A 21367-nucleotide genomic window follows, 5' to 3' on the forward strand; every position below is an offset into this window, starting at 1 on the left:
TTTAATTTAAAAATTGTTTACCATTTATTCAATATCTATTGCATGGCGTATATTATACTGGTAATAATAATAATAATGATAACAGCTAAGATTTACTGAATTTCCATTTGTGCCAGCAACTGGTATTAATGTTCTGCAAGTGTTAACTCACATAGCAACCTTTAGAAATAGTGGTCTTTCTGACTCCATTATTAAGATGAGGAAACCTAGGTACAGAGTGTTACAAAGTAAACAGGTCCAGATTGAACTACTGTATGCCTGGCTTCACACCCTACCACATGCATTATGATTTCTTATGGTACTAGGTTCTTTAAAGAGCATATACCAACAAACCTTTACAATAATCTCACTTCATAGAAAACTGAAGATGCTAGAAGTTTAGATACTTGGTCATGTTTCTGAGACACTAATCAAATGATCTTTTAGATAGGATTTTCTTTCTTTCTTTTTTTTGCTGCAGTTTCTATTATCTGTGCATACAACTGAAAACAGGCAGTTTTTGTTCATCCTATGTAGAGCTAGAGAAAGCTGATATTAATGAAATCTTTGAGGGTTAGCAGGATGGCTCAGCTGGTCAGAGCCAAGCCTGATGACCTCGGGCCTCAGAATCCAGATAGTGGAAGGAAAGAACTAACTTCATAAAATTATCTTCTGATCTCCACACACGAGTCATGGCACATGCCCCTCCCCCCAGAATAAATAAATCTGTAGCTTTTGAAGAACACATGCTTAGCTTCCATGGAAGAAGATGGATACTAGGGAGCAAATGTTTCAGTTCAGGGTTGTGTTTATCTGGCTCAGGTTTTCACAATGGCTTGGTCAAGAAAGAGACTCTGAAAACTCAAACAAGCTTTCAAAGATACATAGTTAAATAGACAAATAAAGATGTTGTGAGGCAAGGGTGGGGCATAGGAACAGTCTAAGCAAATATGATACGCTGAGATGCTGCCTTCTGACAAGTAGAGACTCAGATGACCTCCATGCTGTGCCCCAGATAAAATAAGTGGCTCAACCCAGTCCATACTTAATAATGAAGATTACCCCCAAAGGCCACTCTATCACGGATGCTTGATAGATATAGAAGCACTTGCTGCCTTTGAGTTCTTTGTGGGTGTGCAGGCTGACTGTTGAATAACTGTGTTTTCCTAGACATGAAAGGATGGAGCTGGCATTGGTAGACCTGCTATTCACTTAGTATTTCAGGGATAGGCAGGTAGGCAGACACAGGGGTGGGGTGGGAATACATGTATATGTGAGCATACATGTAAGAATACTAATTTAGGTTTCAGAAAGTCTTGTGATTCGATCTAACCAATTTGCGTTTATCAGAGCTTTATGGTATCCTCACAGCTACAGCCATTTCCACCTAGTTTTCCTGTTAGCTATTATGATTATGCATCATTTTCTTATGGACTCCCTAAAGATTTTAAGCTGGATTTGGTACTCTTCAGGTACCAAACCTTCAGGTCGACAACAGGCACCCAAAAGCAGCAGCTCACTCCATAGTAAATTATTATACAATCATTAGAATTCCTTTTGAATCATAAAAATTACAATTCAAGAATCTCTAAAAGACACTCGGGCTTGCCTTTCAGGGTTCTTTAAAGGCCTAATCATTTTCTCAGAATGTGCCTTGTTATCTGGCTTTGAAAAGAATTCTAGGAATAGGTAGCATTAACTATTTTGTACCCTGTATAATAAGGCAAGTTTTTGGCCAGTTATCTGTCTGGTAGATCCATCTGTATTATAATTTCTTCAAAACTACTCCTGGAGTGATAGTTCACTTTCTGAATAACACTTCAGTCCTTTAACCGTGTCATGAAGAGAGAGCACAACTTAGAACAATAACTTATTCTGAGCTCAAATCTAGACAAACAATTGTGTCCATCATGAATGATGTATTTGTAATCATTTTCTTCACAGAAGGCATAAAGTTTACTTTTTCTGAGTACTGTTTCCCAACATGCTTTATTGAACCTAGCAAGGCATGAGCTTACATCCAAGGTCTTTCTAAATCTGGTGTTTTCAAATGCTATACTTGTGATCCTGAGGGTCCTCTATAGGACCATGCATCCAAGCCTTCATTACAAGCCTACAGTATTGTGAGGTTGTGGAACATTTGGGGAATGAGACCTGGTAGAAGAAGAAGATTTAGTCACTGAAGGCATGTCTTTGAAGAAGGTATTGAGATAGCAGTCTCTCAATCTCTCTCTCTCTCTCTCTCTCTCTCTCTCTCTCTCTCTCTCTCTCCTGACTGTTACAGAGTGAGCAGTCACCTTAATCACATACTCTTATAATGATCATACAATTTCACCACAGGCTCCAAATCAACAAGGCCCAATGAATGTGGCCCAAGTTCCCTTGAAACCATAAGCCCAAATCAACCTGTCTTCCCCTAAGGCTGATTATCTTAGACACTTGTTCTCATTAGCAGGAAGTTACACAGCACAGTGGCTGTCAAGAGATCATATTTTGTAGGCATAGCAATAGGCTCTGTAAGAGTGCTTAATGCCTGTCAATCCAAGGAAGCATCGTACATCGAGTACGGCTCCCAAGTTCTGAATCCCAAGAGCAGGAACAAGTCTCCTTATTCTCTGTAAACCGAACAATGTGGATACCCTGCCACTCATAAGACATAATGTAATAACTCTGAATCATAACTGGCTCATTCCACATGCATATAAAAGCAGCTTGGTATCAGGAAGGTGTCCCTGAAATGAGCAATTCCTGGATAGGTGCTTCTTGTATATCCTCAAAAACATGATAAAACCCTCAAATAGAAGATGCTATGACTGTGTCTCCTGTTCCACTCAGCAAAACAGGAAGTTTCTGCTTTGCTGACCAAGGTTCTTATAGTGTGACATTTTATTGCTAAAGCCATTTGGCAGCTGCTCTAAAGTGTTAACACTTTGCCTTTTCCATGAAGGTCACTTTAAAGAACATAAAAACAGAAATCAACCTGCTGATTTTACTCTCATGGAACCTTAGGAAGGACACTATCTTACTTTAAATGATAGCCTGTACGTGTGTTAAATTTAACTTTCTGGGGGGTGAAAAAAGTCTTTATGTTTTTTCACTGGGCTGCAGTTTGCCTGGAAGGTAACGGTGGCTCCATTTCTTACTAGGTGCACATTTACCTAGACCTTGGCAAGCAGGAGTTTGACCCCTGCCCCTGCTCAGTCTTCAGAGGATTTTCCAATCTTAGTGGAGAAGTCCCAGGCTCTCAGGCTCACCAGGGCAATGTGGTCACCTTCAAGTTTCCTTTTTCCCTCAAGTACTTGAGCAATCTGAAAAGAAAAAAACAAAACAAAACAAAACAAAACAAAACAAAACAAAACAAAAAAAACCAAACCAAACCAACCAACCAAACAAAAAAACTGTTTTGGGCAGCATAATAAAGTGACCTTTGACCGAGTACTTTCCACGGGTTGTCATTCACTGTGCTTAGTGCTTACAGATGCGCTCGATAAATGGAAGGTGTTTCTATTCCTTTCGGACAAAGAGACTGTGTTTCAGAAACCTGAAGCAACATATCTGAGATTACAGTACTACCTAAGGAGAATGCGAATATCTGAATCCAAGCAAGCCAGACTCCAGCGTTCTTGATTTGGAATTAAAAGTCTGTGGCCTGGAAATGAATTTGTAAGTATTATTTCAGTAAAAAAAAAAAAAAAAAAAAAAAAAAAAAAAAAAAAACCCAAAAAAAAACAGAACGGTTCACTTGTTACACAGGAGTAGAGAGAGTACATTTTCATAAAAGTAACAGGTTACTTTTAGGGTCGTGGTCCCCCACCCCCTACCCCGTTTCACAAAACATTGTTTCTTTAATAACAACAACAACAAAACCAAAACCAACCAACCAACCAAACAAACAAAAACAGAATCCTGGATTCCTGTGATGCAGATGTATCACGATCTTTGTGAATAAGGTAATCACAACCGGAACTCGTTTTTCCACCTTGAGTAGACATTGGGTGTTCTTGGCAAGTTTGCTATTTACTTCATTACTTACCTGCGCTTCCATTTGAAGCCAGGTGAAACTCTACTCACTTGCCTTCCTGGGAAGTCAAGGCTCCTTGCTTGCTTGCCCTAAGGGTTTCTGCCTCAGCTCAGCGCGTATTTATAGTTTTCTAGACTCAGTCTCCTGCCTCATCCAATGTTAATGTCACACTCTAGGAACCCTCACTCCCCCCTCCAAGTATGGCAGTTCCTTCTCATTTTCTACTCAAAGGTCTGCTTCTGGACTTAGCCATTGCTGTCATTGCTACTACCCCTATTCTCCTTCTTTCCACAATGAATTCTGTAATTAACAAGGTATTTACTTCATGTCTGCAGTTTCACCAAGTTCTTTATACGTACTGCTTGTGTGTGTGTGTGTGTGTGTGTGTGTGTGTGAGTGATTAGAAGTGGTGCTATCACAATTATTCCCATTTTTTTTTTCAGTGAGAAAACTTAAGTTTAGGCAAATTGTGCTGCTTATATAAAATTCTTTTCTTATGTAAATCATTTAAAAAAAAAAAAAGATTTACTTTAAATTATGTGTGCATGTGTGGGAATATGCACAGGAGCACAGGTGTACGAAAAAGCCAGAAGAGGCCATTCAGGCCACTGGAAATGGAGTTGTGAGCCACCTGACATGCGCGCTTGGAACCATACTTAGATCCTCTGGAGAAGTAGTACTGTTAACTAGTGAGCCACTTCTCCAGGCTTTATGTTAATGTCATGTTGTTGTGGAGACTTCCCACAATTCCTCACTATCTATGAGTGAAGGTCTGAAGCACAGAACGTTCTTAGACCATGGGCATTTCTTAGACCTTCTTCTCTCAGCATTTCATCAATACCCTATTGTGCAGTCTTTTCCTTTACTCTGTTACAAGTACCCTGTCTCATGAGGTAAATGTAAACTAGCCGAGAACCACGAGGCAGGGAGGAGACAGTTTAGGATACACAATAAGCCAGTCCTGAACATCTAAGTGTCACAGCCTGGGAACATACTGATAAGTGGTATTTTCTAGCAAGCCATCAAGGGGTGGGTCCAAAGCTTTGAGAACATCCAGAAGGATACCCATGGCAAGCCATTGGGTCTTTATGTCTGGCCACACTACTTCCTCTGGTTGTCAGTCACTCTTCTGTAGAAGTTTATGGAACACTAAACTGTCTAGGGTACCGTGAGAGGTATGAATAACACAGGGAAGCTTCATCAGATTGGCCTGAGCCTTGGTTGGCAATCCAGATCTGGAAAAACACAATACATGCTGCCCACCTCCTGTCACATCAGCTTCACTCTTGGTCCTCATTAGCGGAGGCCGGAGCTCCACACGGCACATTTGCTTAACATAGCACATTTGCTTAACATACGAGGGTAGATGATCATTTAGATACTTGACAAATCCCATCGACTTTATAAGATCTGTTGCCTCTCAGAGTCCCATCATTCTCCCTGCTCCCGTGAAAGGTTACCAAGATTGCTTGGTTGCCAAGCTTCGGTTCTAAGTGACTATATTTTCTATGAAGTCTGACAAGGGAGGTACAATTCGTATTACATAAGGAGCAGCCCAATGTACCTGGAGTTGAGAGGGGCCCACATTTCACAATTGCAGAACGTTTGACAAGGCCCACACAATTGCTCTATTAAATTAAACGACCATAGACTCCATCTGCGCACATAATCTCCACACAGGCTGGGCTCCTTCACAGCCAATAGCCTGCAGGTGTGCAAATAAGTGCTCATGGGCCATACCAGATGTCAGGGCCTAATTAAAATATAGAATGAAAGTACTCTTCCCTTGGTACTGAGCAGACAGCGCTGCTATGCTTCTTGGGATAGGAAATGGCAAAGATAGAAAGTGTAATTCTAGTCCGGGAGAAGCAAATGGCTGTGTGAAATCCACCTCCTGAGAACCACTTAGCACGGAGCAGCGGCAAGTCAAAAGAAACCATTTGTTCTCTTGTTCAAGGCCGGTTCACCTGGCCTCCGTAATGCAATTAGTACTTCTGTGTTTTAGTTCCAGGGCAGGGGCTCGCGGAAGTTAAGGCTCCCAGCTTGATGGTTCAGATGCTGGAGTCGGATGGTGCTGATTATGAACAAGCTGTACTGTTCATAATTTTGACCGGGGGCACAGCCATGTCACCTGGATTCTAAGTGGAATTCTAAAGGCTGAACAGAAAAGCGCAGCTGGAGAGCTGTCAATCACCCAAGTAACAGGCAAGAAGTGATAGGGGGTAACTGCCATTCAGTCCCAGAGGAGGGCAGGGGCGATAGCTCTTTCTGTAAAGTATTTGCTATGGAACCGGGGTGGGGACTGAGGGCTGAGAACTGAGCTCAATACCCAGAAGCCACAAGAAAGAGAACAATGGGTGTGTACTTGTGGTTCCAGGCCTGGAGAGGCGGAGCCAGGAGGATCCTAGGGGCTTACTGAGCAGTCAGTCTAGCCTATTGGGTGAGCACTGGAGCTAGTGAGAGTCCTTGTCTCAAAGCAAGGCAAGGCAGGGCAAAACAAAATAAAAAAAACTAGGTGGACAGTGCTTGAGGAACGACAGTATAGGTTGACCTCTGGCTATGACATGCACATGTATGCACACATATATAGAAAGTGAAGTTCATAGGAGCTGAGGAGTGGAGTGGCGTGAACATATGTAATTGGCTGGGTTATAAGTTCTCTCTCCCTTCCATCTCCACCTCCCACTTGTATTCCTCAGCATCTCTCTCTTTGCTCTTTCTCACTCCCACCTCCTCCCCTGTCTCCTTAACAAGTCTTTCTTCTTCCTGTGTTGTAAAGACATGGACTATGGAGGCAGGAATATCTGAGTCTGAAGTCTGCTACTGATGCTTCCATTGTATTTCCAGTAGAAGTTTCTCCCACTCCCTGTTTCTTGGGCTTAGTTTAAAAAAAATATATATGAGGCACAGCTCAAAAAATAAAATAAAATTATCTTAAATGCAGTTAGCTCTTGAGTAATTTCACTGGTGACTCTGAGGGGTATGCATGTGTTTAAAAAGGGATCTTTTTCCTTCTTCATGGTAGCCCTCCAACATGCAGGCCCTGTGGGAACTTGTGTCATGTATTTTTAATTTAATGGCTAAGTAGTTTAGCATTTTTTAAAATAGAAAATGAAAGTGGCATATTAAAACCATGGTTCCATAGATAAGGAAACAAAAGCTTGATTTAAACAATATTAAGAGTCTTGAGACGTCCTTCGCTGGGTTGTGTGCTTGCTGTTAAATGTGACGACATGAGTTTAAATCTCCAGAAACCATGTAAAATCAGCATATAACTGTAGTGCCAATGCTTCCTTGGTGAGATGGGAGACAGAGACAGGAGAATGACCTTGAAACTCATGGGCCAGCCAAGCTGGTGTCTGCAGGAGTACAAAGACATCTGTCTCAAGCAAGGTAGAAGGTGAGGACAAATACCAGAAGTCCTCTAATTTGCACATGAACATTATGCCAAAGCCCCCAACACACATGTAATATACACATATTAAAAAGCAAAACAAATGACAGTAATGGGCAAATAGCAGAACACATGGTTTTCAGTTTTCAGCAATCATACAGGTGATATTTAAATGTCTAAGGATTTAGAATGAACCAGTACTCATGTATTCACTACATCCTGGGTAACTACCACACACCAGGATCCATATTTCTGCTGTCATTTAGTCCTTCTGCTCCCACTTCCTAAGGTTATGGACTCTCTAAATGTTTAGTAAATCTGCTAAAGCAACCAGGGCTGTGGTTTAAATATGGCTCTGGCCTCAGTTCTGGAGCTCCATTCCTTCAATGGCATCACAGTGTCCTCAGAAGGACACACAATGTCTGCACACTGCAAAGTTCCATGCAGTGACAGAGGTTGAGCAGCAGTGTCAGCTTTATAAAAGAGACTTTATACTCTCAGATCAGCCCTGACAGGCAAACATGCACTTCTTCCCTTTACAGGTAATCAAATTGCCATTTAAAAGGCTAAGAGACTTATAGCCAGGACCCAGTTGCATTTGGGATTCTCAATAGATACTATTTAATGCCACAGAACATGTTAACTCTGGTTCTGGTTGACTACAAGTCTTGGGTCTCTTAGTCATATGGAGTGTGATTGTGAACTGTGATTATAAAATAGGTTCAGGCTAGTCATCCCAGCTACTTGGAAAGTCATCTGTAATCTTTGTTAACTGAAGGGGCAGGAGGATCATACATGCAGGCCCTGGCTGGGATACAGAATATGTGCAAGACCTGCCTGGGTAATTTCGTGAGACCCTCTCTCAAAAATAAAAGCAAAACAAAACCCACACAGCATTATTTGGCAAACAGTACATAACAAATTGGCCCCTCTTCTACTCTTACTTTAATGTCCTATCTTGCTACTTCAAAGATAAACAATGTTTATTTTTGTTATACATAGTTAGGTGTGGGACCATGATGTGAGATGCGTATGATAGTCAAACAAACTAAGATGTCCATCATTTCATGATGTTTATTTGTCTCATGTGTGAGTGCTAACAAATCAATCTTAGGAAATTTCTAGTGCATTGCACAGTATTATTAGCCATAACTCCATGTAGCCATAACTCCCATTGGCCGTCTTTCCCTTCTTGCTTTGATCTTAGCAAGAAAGGATGAGGAAAAGGCTCTGTGGCAGGAAAAATGCCAAGATAAGCCCCAGGATTCCTGGCTGCTGTCATATACAAAACAAACCTCTTACCATTTGTTAAGTACTCTTGTAGATGTGGCTGGCGAGGGAATTGGCAGATGACTTCAAATTCCAACACACTTGGCCTTAAAATAAATGAACGTGGATGAGCCTGACTAGTCTCACAAGGGCTCCTCCTGGAAAGAGATTTGCAGCATGAGAGGTCATTCACTGCTAATGAACGCACGGATAGATGGGTGGGTAGAGCCACATGGCAGAGAAGGCCGATGATGTGTAGGAGACCAGAGGTCCTAGTTCTGACAATTAGTAGGACATGTGAACTGTCATGCTATTGCTCCAAGGAACTGACCTGGCTGACAGTTGGAGTGGGTTGAAAAGCAGACTTTCCCAAGACCCTGTAAAAAGGACCAGGATTCCATTGCAGCCTTGTAGACCCGAGTAAAGAACCCAGCCACACCTTCTCTGGGCTTCTGCCCCACAGAAGTGGGATTTGATAGATGGGTGGTGTTTTCAGCTGTGAAGTTTCTGTAATTTGTAAGATAGTAATAGGAAACTAATACAGTGTTTAAAGTCATAAATGTTAGCCCTAATTATGTAAGTGTAATATTTTATTACAGATAATGCATTCAACTGGATCATTCACTGTGTTTTTCACTCTCAGATGAGTAAATCTTACTGCCCATGAAGCGCAAATCCACAGTCTAACAGCAATTATCTTAATAATCTAACATCCATTGAACAATTATGAGTTCATCCTGCTAAGTGCTTTCTGTGCATTGACTCACTTGGTCCTCATAACCGTATAGTGTGGGTACATTGTGATTCATCTTACAAATGGAGAAACTAAGCCATGGATGAGGATTGAAGCCAAAAGACATTGTGTTGCTTTAAGGAAAAGTCAGTATCCATGGTTATAGCATTTATTAAGAACAAAAGTTTTTCTTTTATCAAAAGGTGGGAATTTTCATCTGGCATTGGTATATGTTCTTATGTTTTTATTTGTAATCTTGGAGGTCTCATTTTCTCATCTTTATCAGCAAAGAACAACATGGTGTAACATACAGGCCAAGCCACGGTGCTGTCATTCTAAGTCTACCGAGGAATCAGAACCTCAGGGCTCAGAACACTTCTGCCAAAAAGTCACCGCTTCTATTTTGTAAGTTTTACTGTTTTATTTGTAAACTGACAAATTACATTAACAGGGCGTAAATGTAATGCTATGATTTATGAACACCATGTGGAATAAGTAGATCAGACTAATTATCATATCAATCATCTCAAATACTTATCATTTTATATTCCTAGAACATTGAAAATTTACTCCCAGTGATTTTGAAATCTTAGTTACTGTATTTATATTAATGTGTGTCACCTCTTGTAGCCACATAATAGGTGAGTCCTCCTCTATAACTGAGAATTTGTGTCCCTGGCTCATTCTGCCCCCATTCTCCTTCATACCCCAGCCTCTGAAACAACCCTTATACTGTTTGCTTCTCTTGAGTTTGATTATTGCAGCTTCCACAAGTAAACAAGTGCATATGTAATTATTGTTTTTCAAGATAGGATTATTTTACCTATTAAAATATTCTTCAATTCCATCCATGTTGCTACAAATGACAATATCTTCTTTTAAAGGCAGAATATTCTTTTGCATTATGTGTGGAAATTACTAAGTAGAATACTAAATAGAAAATGTGTTTATGGATAGGAAAAAAGAGACAGTGCTAATTTCCCCAAAAGCTCACATGAGACTTTACAATGGCAAATAGCTCAACTACCTTTAGAGCTACCATATTGGATTTTGTGAAGAAACTTTGTTGTTGTTAATGGAAACCCAATGTTTAAATGACCTTTGAGTCTTCTTCTTTGCTATTCATAGGATATTCATATACATGCATATATATAATTTCCATACATAATGCATATAATATATATCATCTATACATAATATATTTACACACACACACACACACACACACACACACACACATATATATATATATATATATTTTTTTTTTCTTTATCTGTTCATCTCCTGATAGACACTTAGGTTCTGAATTATCAAGGTAGATCAGGTATGTCTTTTATATTCCAATTTCAAGTCTTTGGGGTAAAATACTTGGGGTTGAGTTGTTGGGCCATACTAGAATGTTGGGAGCCGCACTAGCCCCACGTTCAGGCGGCCAAAAAATGTCGCGGCCCAAGCAAAATGTTGAGGCCCGGGCCGACTCGCATTTAGGCGGCCACTGTATCCCGGCCCAAGCTGCCACTCCGGTCCGCGGGTCGGGGTTCAGCAAGAGCGAGAGTGAGGACAGACTCGAAGAATGCAGACCAGACAGAGTGTAATTCAATCCCGTTTATTCTTCAGTCTAAGTCCTAAGTCTTGAGTTCCTAGTGCCTAGTCCTTAGCTCCTAGACCCTCCAAGTTCCAAGTTACTTCTTCCAAGTTCTCTTCCAAGTGCCTGCTACCTGTCTTCTCTCTGCTGTGTCTGGTTCTCTCCTCTGTGTCTCCCTAATGTCTGATTCTCTACCTTCTGCCTCTGCCTTTTATATGTCTCACTTCTAAGTCACGCCTCTAAGTTACACCTTTAATCATGCCCTTAGGTCTTGTCTCTAAATCTGATCTCTATATTTCTAAGTCATACTCTTAAGTCACACACCTTTAATCTCACACACCTTTAATCTCACGCACCTTTAATCTCAAGGTATCTAAAACAAGATTATCAGAATGTGCTCAGCTGTTGTAGGCTATTGTAATCCAAGTCACATGTCAGGGTATATGGCTCAAGATGGCTGCAAAGCTGATAGCCGCTTTCTGCTAAAAGTCGGCCCCCAACACTAGAATTTGTTAGTTTTTCTGGAAAATGTTCATAAATTTTTCAATCTTGGCTGTACCAATTTATTTTATTTACAATAAAACAATAAAACTTAGAAAATAGAAGAGGTGACTTATTTTTCAGGTTCCTCTAGATATTAGTCTCCAATGCCCATGGGTCCGTGTTGCCACATTTGTTATTTTTACCAGCTTCTTTCTTTCAGGGAATTAATATCACCCAGGAAGCTGAGCTCAGATAGTTTATTTGATATATAAAGGCCTGGGCTGTGGTCAGGGGCTAGCCAGAGAGGTCTTAAAACCCAGAGAGATGCCTGAAGGTCCTTGGGTTAATTATTCCTGCTGGAATCTGCAAGGTATAGTCCTGAGAGAGTAAACAATCAGCTGACAACTCTAAACAGTTGCTAACACATGGGTGAACTGAAAGATCTGGACCACTAAGCAAAGAAGACCCCAAAGCTGCTCTAAGTTTTGTTGTGCTGATTTGATGAGAAGATCATTACATTGGAGTCAGAAAAATTGAGAATCTATTTGGTGTCCTTAAGATTGTACTATTGTTCTGAGACCTGAAGGTTTCAGGGCTTCTCTAGGGCTCAGTATAATGATCCAAGATCCTCCTAAAGATTGATGCTGAGTATTCTGACAGTTAAAGAATCACCCAAGGAGCTCTGAAAAATAGGCACACTTATTCCTTAGATTCAGAGACTTAGAAACCATTGCAGTCTTGGTTAGGGGGGAGCTCGAAGTCTACACAGATATTGCAGTAACTGTCCATTAAGGCATCAGGAGGTCTGTGACACTGAGATCCTGAAATCAGGTCACACAGGTAGCAAGACTAGGACCCATCCATGTACATCTCAGCTAGATTCTGAGTAAGATGCGTTCTGGAGTCACTTGCATCTCTGCTAAAAGGATGCTGTGACTAATGAGAATGTTCATTTATTCCACAACATGCTTAATGTATTTGGTGTTAAGCATAATGTATTTGGTACATAAGCAGCTCTATTGTACAGCTGAAGAAATATGGATGTGGAGTAGTTATCTTCAGTGTCTCACAGCTAGGAAGAGACAGATCTAGACCTTGACTCCAATTCTCTTTCACTCTTGACAACTAGCTCTTGTTTATTTTTTTTTCAGTAAAATGGTGTCATACTCTGGATAAGACACCTACAGGGAACCGCCTCTGTTCTGGCCAGTGGGTGACCTGACCTGTCAACTCCTATGAATGCAATAGGAGAATACTCAAAGGTCATTCAAACATGGGGTTTCTGGTAGCAACAACAAACTTTCTTCAAAAATCCAATATGGTAGCTCTGAAGGCAGTTGGGCTGTTTGCCATTATAAAGTCTCATGTGAGCTTTTGAGGGAATTCACACAGACACCCTGTCTCTCTCCTATTCATACATACATTTTCCATTTAGTATTTTCCTCTACAGTTAGGGTATCACAGCAGACCTTCCTAGGGATTTAATTGAGCCTGCTGCCTTCTTCTGCTATGGTTCATTAGCAACTTCTCCAGTATAACCCCAGGAGGTTCACATACAAAGTAAATGATGCTGGTCTTCAGTTTTGCCCTGAAGGATGAGTGACTGGAGGTCTTGGCAAAGCAATGACAGTTAATGAGGACTAAATGCTTCTTAGATTGGGCTCGCTGTGCCTGTATCCTCCAAGCATCATCATTGTGTTCCTGGAGGAGCAGAAACAGTCTTAAGTGGGCATCAGGAACAGAGAGATGCAGGCTTCTGTGCTTCATCCTTTCATCACGTTGCCATGCGACTGCAGGCAGATCTCAACCTTGCCAGGGTATCCAGAAATTTGTACAAGCAAAATATGAGTTAAAAATAGCCTTTGTTCCCTCCCATGGTGCTGTTAGTCTTCAAAGAGACGCACTATCAGTAAGCTGTTTGCAAAAGATGATGCCGTTTGCCACGACATGACTCTCTGACCCGTGTCTCTTTTCTTCAGGGAAGTCCCGGGTCATTCTTTTTTCGGAGGTGACTAGGGAACTCTGGCCAGCAGGTAGAGAATTCATCCATGAAGGATTTATTGCCTTAGGTTTCTCACTTTCAGTTTGAAATCAGAATATAAATCTTCAGTGCCTCCTTTTTGTTTTGGTTGGGTGTTCTGTTTTGTAGGCAAAGCAGGTCTAAACTTGGGCTCCAGCTGTGTACAGCTCTGTCTGTGTCTGAAGGTCAAAGCCTGGTTGCTTTCCCCAGGGATCCTCTCTTCCCTGCCTTGTTTTGACTTAGTCAAGTTGACAGAGTCTTAAGGTTGCAGAGCCACTCCCTCCCTAGTTGTACTTGTGAGCCATGAATAATGCCAGCAATTGGGAGAAAATCACGCTGGTGGCATGCCACCTATTGCCTGCATCAATACCTCCCTGGCCCACCAGGCTCCTTGTAGAGATTCAGATGAATCTTCTGAGTCGAGAAGTCAGAACTGGTTTGTTCAACTCCTTTGAATATGGGCCCCCTCCCTATGATATATGTCTTTGGCTCTGTAGACATTACTAAGCTGTGACTGTTTATCAGCCAGGTCCCCAGACTTTGTCCTGACGTAAGTTTTCCCAATCCATGCCTGTGTATACACAGCCACAAGAGTTTCCATGTCCAAAATTCCAAGGTGGCCATCATCCACTACTAGCAGCTCTAATAGTCTCAGAGTTTTGAAAATATGTCTAAGCAGTGCTTATGAGGGCAACCAGTTTATGTAAATACTGTACCCTTACTGAAATTTGATAATGAGTTATGTCTCTCTTTTCACAGCATATGCCTTCTCCCATAGCTTTTAACCTTGAAGGCGAACTATCATAGTGAAGGGCCACAGAACGTGGGAGTTGCCTTGCATGTGATGAGACCTGGGCTGTAATGGGACCTTAAACTTTTATTCTAAATGTAATTTCAGCTTCAATACCTTGATTCATGGTCTATAATAGACCATGTAATGTTGCTCCCACATTTCAAATCTCATCTCCATCCATTAATCCCAACAAGTCATTCTGTCTTCTGTAAGGAATTTAATCTGTCAAATGAAGACAGCAATGATAGCTATCTCTCAGAGCTACTGAGAAAAGTGCAGTCCCTCAGTAGCACTAAGTAAGTCAAAACTTTTACAATGACTGTCCGGAGACACCAAGTCATTTGAACTAGGGCACCTAGGGATCTTTGTAAAGGTGATAGGTGGTCGATACATCAAGGAGTCTCATGGCCTCTTAGCAAGCCAGGACTGTGCTTTCTCCCTTGTTTCAGTATCCCCACTGCTTAGCCACCATACTCTAGGCTTTCTATAGATTTAAGTAAAATAGGAATTTAAAAAGAAGCCTCTGCTATTATTGTTGGTGTTGTTCTTGTTTAGATTGTCTTCTGGTGACACTCGACACAAGTGAAAACTCCAAGCAACCTAGTTAGTTTCATGATTAAAAAACTTTGTCCACTCTAGGAAAATCTTGCTCAGTCAGAACTCGGAGGCTGAGGTTTTAGTGTGTGTGTGTGTGTGTGTGTGTGTGTGTGTGTGTGTGTGTGTGTTTCCTCCTGGACAGAATGCTGTATGCCTTCTCCAGACACCATTTTAATTAGACAGCTGTTAATTATTGCCCTCAAGCAGACCTCAGGAGACACTAGGGAGGCAGGTTTCCATGGCCAGTGAGCTCTGAGTAATCTTACATGATAGGTCAAACAAGGAAAGCAGGTACCTGAGCCTGGCCTCACATTCTAACACATGAAAGCAAGCTCCAAAGCTAGGGAAGACTAGAGATGCACTGAGCCATGGGGGTCGACTAGCCATAGTGCAAGAAACTTGAGAGGATATCTACAAGTAAGTAATGGAGATGACATATGTGAACACCCAGGGTGGACACCTCTAGTTTGACCATCATTCAACCATCATTTTCTGGTGACATCATCCAGCCCCCACTTTCCTCTGACAGTATCCAGTTTGGGAACTGACCCACATAAGTGTATGAGTGTATATCTCATGTTCTCCCCACCATACCATGCTGTCACTGATGGGGGACACTAGGGATATTCCAGATAAAGCTTGGGATATAGTCTATAGTAAATCTTTTATCCACAGTTTTCACATCTGCATTAGGAAATCCAAAGATGGAAGGTAAATCTTTTATTCCTCTAGTCTTCAAGGGAAATTTGCACAATATTTCTCTCTTACTAGCCTTGTCGGGCTTGTTTAGCTAAGGTACCAAGTACTGGAGCAAGGAGAACCCATACATCACACTGGAGAAAAAGGAAAGTGTTATGTTTTTGTTTTTCAACGACATACCTCACAACCTAGTGCCATCAGTGAGCATTCAGTTCTTTTATGGTCAGAGGAAAATTTGAAACAGATATAGAGAAAAGTCAAATGTTTGCAAAAATAGTTACTTAGTGGATATATTTTTTCACATCATGCCTATAAGAACAAATCAGAATCTACCTAAAGATTCAGTATTTGGGGACTAAATATTTGTTTTTAGTTCATTCATAGAACAGAATATTATGTGAAAAAAAGCTAACTACTAACCACACTAATGATTTACCAGACAAGATATCCTAATGGTATAATAGTGGCACTTTTATCGTGGGGGTTGCCAAGTAATAGCTGTCTAAGTGATCTCAAAGCCTGCTAGATGGTAAGGAATTTATAATTCATACCTGGTACTATGAACCTGGACAGCTACCCATGGCTACAGAAGTCATAGGCCTTAGCAGAGAACCCATTACAGTAATTTTCCTAAACTAATATACTTTCTAAATGTATTCTAAATACTTATTGCACAGATATACACTTGTCAATCCTTATCACAGAAGCTTCTATTGCCACAGATGGAGACTATTACAGAGATTTAAAATTGTCAAAATACAGAGAACAAACATTTGTGGGCACCTGACAATGGAACTTTTACATCTAAGGCTCAGGTAACATCGCATAGGAGGTAGAAAGATTATAAGAGAACCAGGATGTTTGCTGTTACACAGTATCCCCTTGAAATGCACCCATGAACTTGCAACAGTATGGTTGCCTGGGCAAGACTGGTATAATAATCCACCAGTTGACACACCAGTGTGGATGGGTGACATTTCACAAAGTCCTACCCCTAGATGGAAAGCTGCAGGAAGTCAATAGTTATATAAAGATGGAGAATCAGTTTCTTTCAGGGATAAACTGACACGTGAGTTGTACAGTCTCAAGCATTCAGCCCTGAATGCTTGTATATATAAGCAATGCTAAGTGGACTCTATAGTGTGTATATGAAGATACATATATATGTTTAATATTTATGCGTGTATATCTGCACATATTATAAATACACACATACATATATGAAACAGTGATAAGGAGTAGGTCATGGGTTTGGGATGGGAAACTGGAGAGGACTAGAAGGGGAAAGGAGGGGCAGAGTGGTGTAGACACACTGCTCATGTATGAAGTCATAAAAAAATCAAAATTAAATCTAAAGAAAATAAGCTAAACACTGTACACCATCTGACTTGAACTCTGAGAAATAGAAAGTTAATCAAAAACAGGGATAAGCTCTCTGGAAGTTAATCAAAAACAGTGGGTAAGCTATCTGGGTTTAAAAAGGTAGTACATTTGCATATGCTTCTGCCTGGGTGTAAGATTTCACTGAACACACATACAGGTAGCTGTTTTAGGAAAGGAGAGTTTTGAGGCAGCTGGAGAGTTTAATTTTTAATTAAACACTGATTATGTGTTAAATATATTTTACCATACACATGAATTTCCCACTTAGAATATACACAGAAATAATTTTAAAGTTAAAAGGAACAGCTTGCTAGAAAGTAGAAAGTCTCTCTTGGAGTCAGCATCTGAATATTGATGCTTTTTTCAATCAGTGTCACACTCAGGGTCTCTATTGCTGCACTATGACCAAGCAAGTTGGGGAGAAAAGGATTTATTCAGCTTATACTTCCTCATTGCTGTTTGTCACCAAAGAAGGACAGAAACTCAAGCAGGGCAAGAAACTGGAGGAAGGAGATGATGCAGCTGTCATGAGAGAGTGAGGATTTATGTAGTGTCGCAGAAGCCAGAGGCTTCAAACCAGACCAATGACTCATTTCAATGAATGTTTGCAAGTAAAGAAGTGTGGACAAAGGGTATACTGTAGGACACACTGTGACACACCGCAACTTCCACAATGAGATTTTTTTTTCTTTTGAGGGAAGATGGATGGAAGCCAGGTACAAAGGGATGGGGAGATGAGTGGGATTGGGATACGTGATGTAAAATTCATAAAGAATCAACAAAAATCTAAGTAATAAAAAAGAAATACATGAATCCAATAAAAACAAATAGAAAGTAAATATATGACATATGTTATTATATCTATATATCCCATATACATGGTGCCCATTACCCAATTACAAAATAGTTTCCCTGGTAAGCCCAGACATAGTGTAAATACTTATTGTACAGAATCACTCCTAATAAAGTTTAATTTTTAAATTAACAATTGCAAGCAGTATAAATATATATTGTGAATAATGCATTATTTGCAAATGTGTACACTGTGGAGCAGCTAAGTAGAACTAGTAAATTAACATATGGATTTCCTTATGCATCTGTAGTCTTTTTGTGAAGTTAACACTTGAAACTCTTGAAACTTGAAGCTCTTCGTGCTTTTCAAGAAAATAATGATAAATCTGTTTTAAAGTTAGACCTTTGTCTAAATGCCAGCACTGCCTATTCTTAGTTGTGCGTCCTTGAATAAGAGGGTCCATGTCCTGTGCTTCCTCCCTTTGTAATGACAGTATTCATTGTAAGAGGTCATAGTGAAGATGAACTGGCAAAAGCCCTGGATGGCACTATTTAATACAATAGAGGTCTTGAACTTATTCTGTACACCTCAATGAAGTTTATGTTTTTGACTAATGTTTCTTTAGTTTATCATGAAGTTTACTCTCTATAATTGATTCACCTTTCATTCGCCAAGTGCATACATATACTGGTATACCTATATTAGGTACCTGGTGAGCAACAGGTAGCAAAGGGCTTGCTCCTGCTGGCAGCAAGTTTGTAGTCTAGACCAAGGACTGACACTGTTTAGGTAAAGACATGAATAGCTGTGCTAATTGCTTGCCATAACAGCAATCTCCTTAGTGCTATTGGTAGGGTTTGTCTCCTTTCCTTCATCCTTTTACCATATCTTTCCTTTCTCTTATAGGAGCTCGTTGTCTGGCAGGCATATCCAGAAGGGTCCTGTTCTGGTAGCCCACAGAGTCATGAATCGACCTCTGATGGTGGTTACTCATAGATCCAGAATGATAGCTAATGGGATAACCATACGTGTCGAGAAAGATTCATGTAAGAATGTTTTGATATAATTTAAAATAACAAATATTTTTAAGCAAGAGATTTAATAAATAGGTTGCCGTTAATACCTGAGATGCAGTCTAATCTACAGTAAAAGTGATGTATACACATGAAACACATATATAAACACTGCAAGGAGAATATATCTATGATGTACAGGTAAACTTAAAATGCAGTTATCAAAGTAAACACACATGCATCATTATGTATAAATACATACTTTGTATATGCCATTTATAAGAAAACCTCAGGAGTACATTTATATGTATATGGATCTATAGCCCATGTCTTGGTTATCACTGTTACCAGGTGGAGAACTTAAGTCAAAGAATATAGTAGCAGGTAAATATTTCATCTTGTCTGGGTATCATATTTATGTTACAGTTGGAGGCCTTCAAAGCCCAGTTCAAGGGTTGTCATGGGTGTTTGAGATAGATCTGTAAAAGTAATGTGGAAGTCAACAACGTATGTACCAATTCAACTACTCCCTATAATGGCCCAACTATATGTCCAGCCCACATCTGACATTTAAAATGTAATAGGAACATTTTAAGGAAATGTTATTTTCTATGGCCACACAAAGCAATCAGCTGTTTGATGAAGGGAGTTTGTGCACAGAAGAATAAATTTGAGAGTCATGTTAATAGAATATGCTCCTACAGGTAATTTTACAGCACCAACTGAAGTCCTTTAGCTGATCCCTTACTCCTACTCCAAACCTGCTATTTAGCTTCTCTTTCCCTGGTACTTCTTTTCCGACAGGTGGAATGTTTTATTAAGTATCCAGGATCTCTGGAGCTGTGTGCATCTTTGTGAAGATCCCAGACAAATTAGAAAGTCAAATTAGCAATGCATATTTAATGCTGCTTTGTAGTTTTTTTCTGAAGTTGGCCGCGATGTTTACTCTTTGAGGGGGAGTTTATAATTATGCAAATTGAAGAAACAGTCTGCCTATGGTATAATGATAATGACTTGGGTTTTATATCCAGAGTCAAAGTATTTCTATTCTTTTCTTAACTTCACCTGTGACTTGAAGGAAGGTTAGTCAAGGCTGTGTGCCTGCTTCTTCAGCTGGGGACCTTGGAAGTGGATATTCATCAGGTTGGTCTTAGAGGAAGGACTGATAAAATTTGCATTGCCTTTTTGTCCCACAGTCACTGCCAATGGCTTTGAAAGTGAGCACTCACCCTCTCATTTCCTTCCTAATAAGACAGTCAGTTTGTTTACATTTCCACTTTGCTCTAGAAGACAATGGTGTTTCAGAGGTACCATCTCTAGACCCACGAACACTAATTACTGGTTTCATACAATCATGATGGCTGGTCCCACAACCTCTGTCACAAGAGCATGTGACATTCAGACAAATGAACACAAGTAGAAGCTTTCTGGGTTTTTTTTTTCAGAAAAGTGCATAAAAAGAGAGACACGGAAGAGATATCTGTCTGAAGTTGTCAGAACAATGTCTTGGTAGGGTTGTGATTTGTCTCCACTCTGTCTAGGAACTTGCTCTTTTTTGGACTTTCTGCTATACAAGTAAATAACTTAAAGTATCATTTAAGCCATGCAGAACCTGTATTCTTTGTTACTTACAGACAAGCACATACCTTAACGATATGTGTCCTGATACTTCCTAAATTTCTCAGTGATGTATGTTTATATATATAAACATTGCAGAGAAACTTAAGCCATGGCCATCTACAGGCATCTGATTTATCAGTGATGTCAGCTGATTCTTGCTTAAGTGCAATGAAGGAGACAACTGCAGTTTAGTGAATCTCCCTTGGGCACCATGGGAGTCTACATTGTATGATCAACCAATAAGAAGAAAATCTACTTACAATTCAGACTCTTTCTTTCACTGGAATAAGTTTCTCCAGCCAGTCATGATCTTCCTGCCACTGTGAGGCTGAAAGACACAGGAGAGAAAATAAATATAAAATGTGCAATCTCATTTTGGCATCAGGCAGTAATTAAGTATTTTGCCCCTTTTCCTTCCAGCTGGATGACTCCAGCTACAAATAAACTTCACAAGCAAGCTGGACATTTTCCCAGGAAGCTGCTTCAATGGCAACCGTTTGCTCCGATCAGGGAATCGGGTCTACTGTTTTATCTGCCAACATGCAGAATACAAATGATGTTCCATGTTCCCTTGGATGTCAATCTAAATATCTCTTCACTCCATGGGACACATCTCAGTCCAAGCACTTGGTGCATTTCAATTTTGCCACATAGACAGGTTCAGAAAGAGGATGAAATTTTATCCAAGTTAATAAAAGTAAGACCTTAAATTTGTGTTGAAAATGTGGAAGAAAAGAGAAGGTTTATTTCTATGGAGCTAGATGTGGAGACGATGTATTTCTGGTAGCTATCTTTGTGTGTGTGTGTGTGTGTGTGTGTGTGTGTGTCTGTCTGTCTGTCTGTCTGTCTGTCTGCTTGTCTTGAAGTGAAACAGTCTTTCCTAGAAATAACTGTATAAAAAAGACCAGAGCAATGTTAGTACCAATAGACATGCTAACATGTAAGGAGGAAAATTTCATGTAGGAAATGCCTACCTGTAGGCAAA

The 21367-nt window shown here is 40.2% G+C and overlaps 1 protein-coding gene and 1 long non-coding RNA gene across 11 annotated transcripts in view; one reads left to right on the forward strand and one right to left on the reverse strand.

Annotated features, from left to right (window-relative positions):
* Atp10b (ATPase phospholipid transporting 10B (putative)) overlaps nucleotides 1–21367 on the reverse strand; it is a 281854-nt gene that overhangs the window by 152910 nt on the left and 107577 nt on the right. For both annotated transcript variants that reach the window (XM_034506566.2, XM_076937027.1), the window contains exon 2: nucleotides 20643–20710. The gene's annotated coding sequence lies outside the window, so the exon portion shown is untranslated. The remainder of the gene's footprint in view (nucleotides 1–20642; nucleotides 20711–21367) is intronic.
* LOC143442832 (uncharacterized) overlaps nucleotides 1–21367 on the forward strand; it is a 139080-nt gene that overhangs the window by 43244 nt on the left and 74469 nt on the right. For 6 of the 9 annotated variants that reach the window (XR_013111351.1, XR_013111356.1, XR_013111355.1 and 3 more), the window contains 3 exons: nucleotides 3449–3642; nucleotides 9659–9801; nucleotides 18656–18795. This is a non-coding gene — a long non-coding RNA (uncharacterized LOC143442832). The remainder of the gene's footprint in view (nucleotides 1–3448; nucleotides 3643–9658; nucleotides 9802–18655; nucleotides 18796–21367) is intronic. The other 3 variants (XR_013111353.1, XR_013111354.1, XR_013111357.1) reach the window with 3 other exon arrangements.

The sequence above is a fragment of the Arvicanthis niloticus genome, chromosome 6, assembly GCF_011762505.2.
Source record: "Arvicanthis niloticus isolate mArvNil1 chromosome 6, mArvNil1.pat.X, whole genome shotgun sequence".
NCBI lineage: Eukaryota > Metazoa > Chordata > Mammalia > Rodentia > Muridae > Arvicanthis > Arvicanthis niloticus.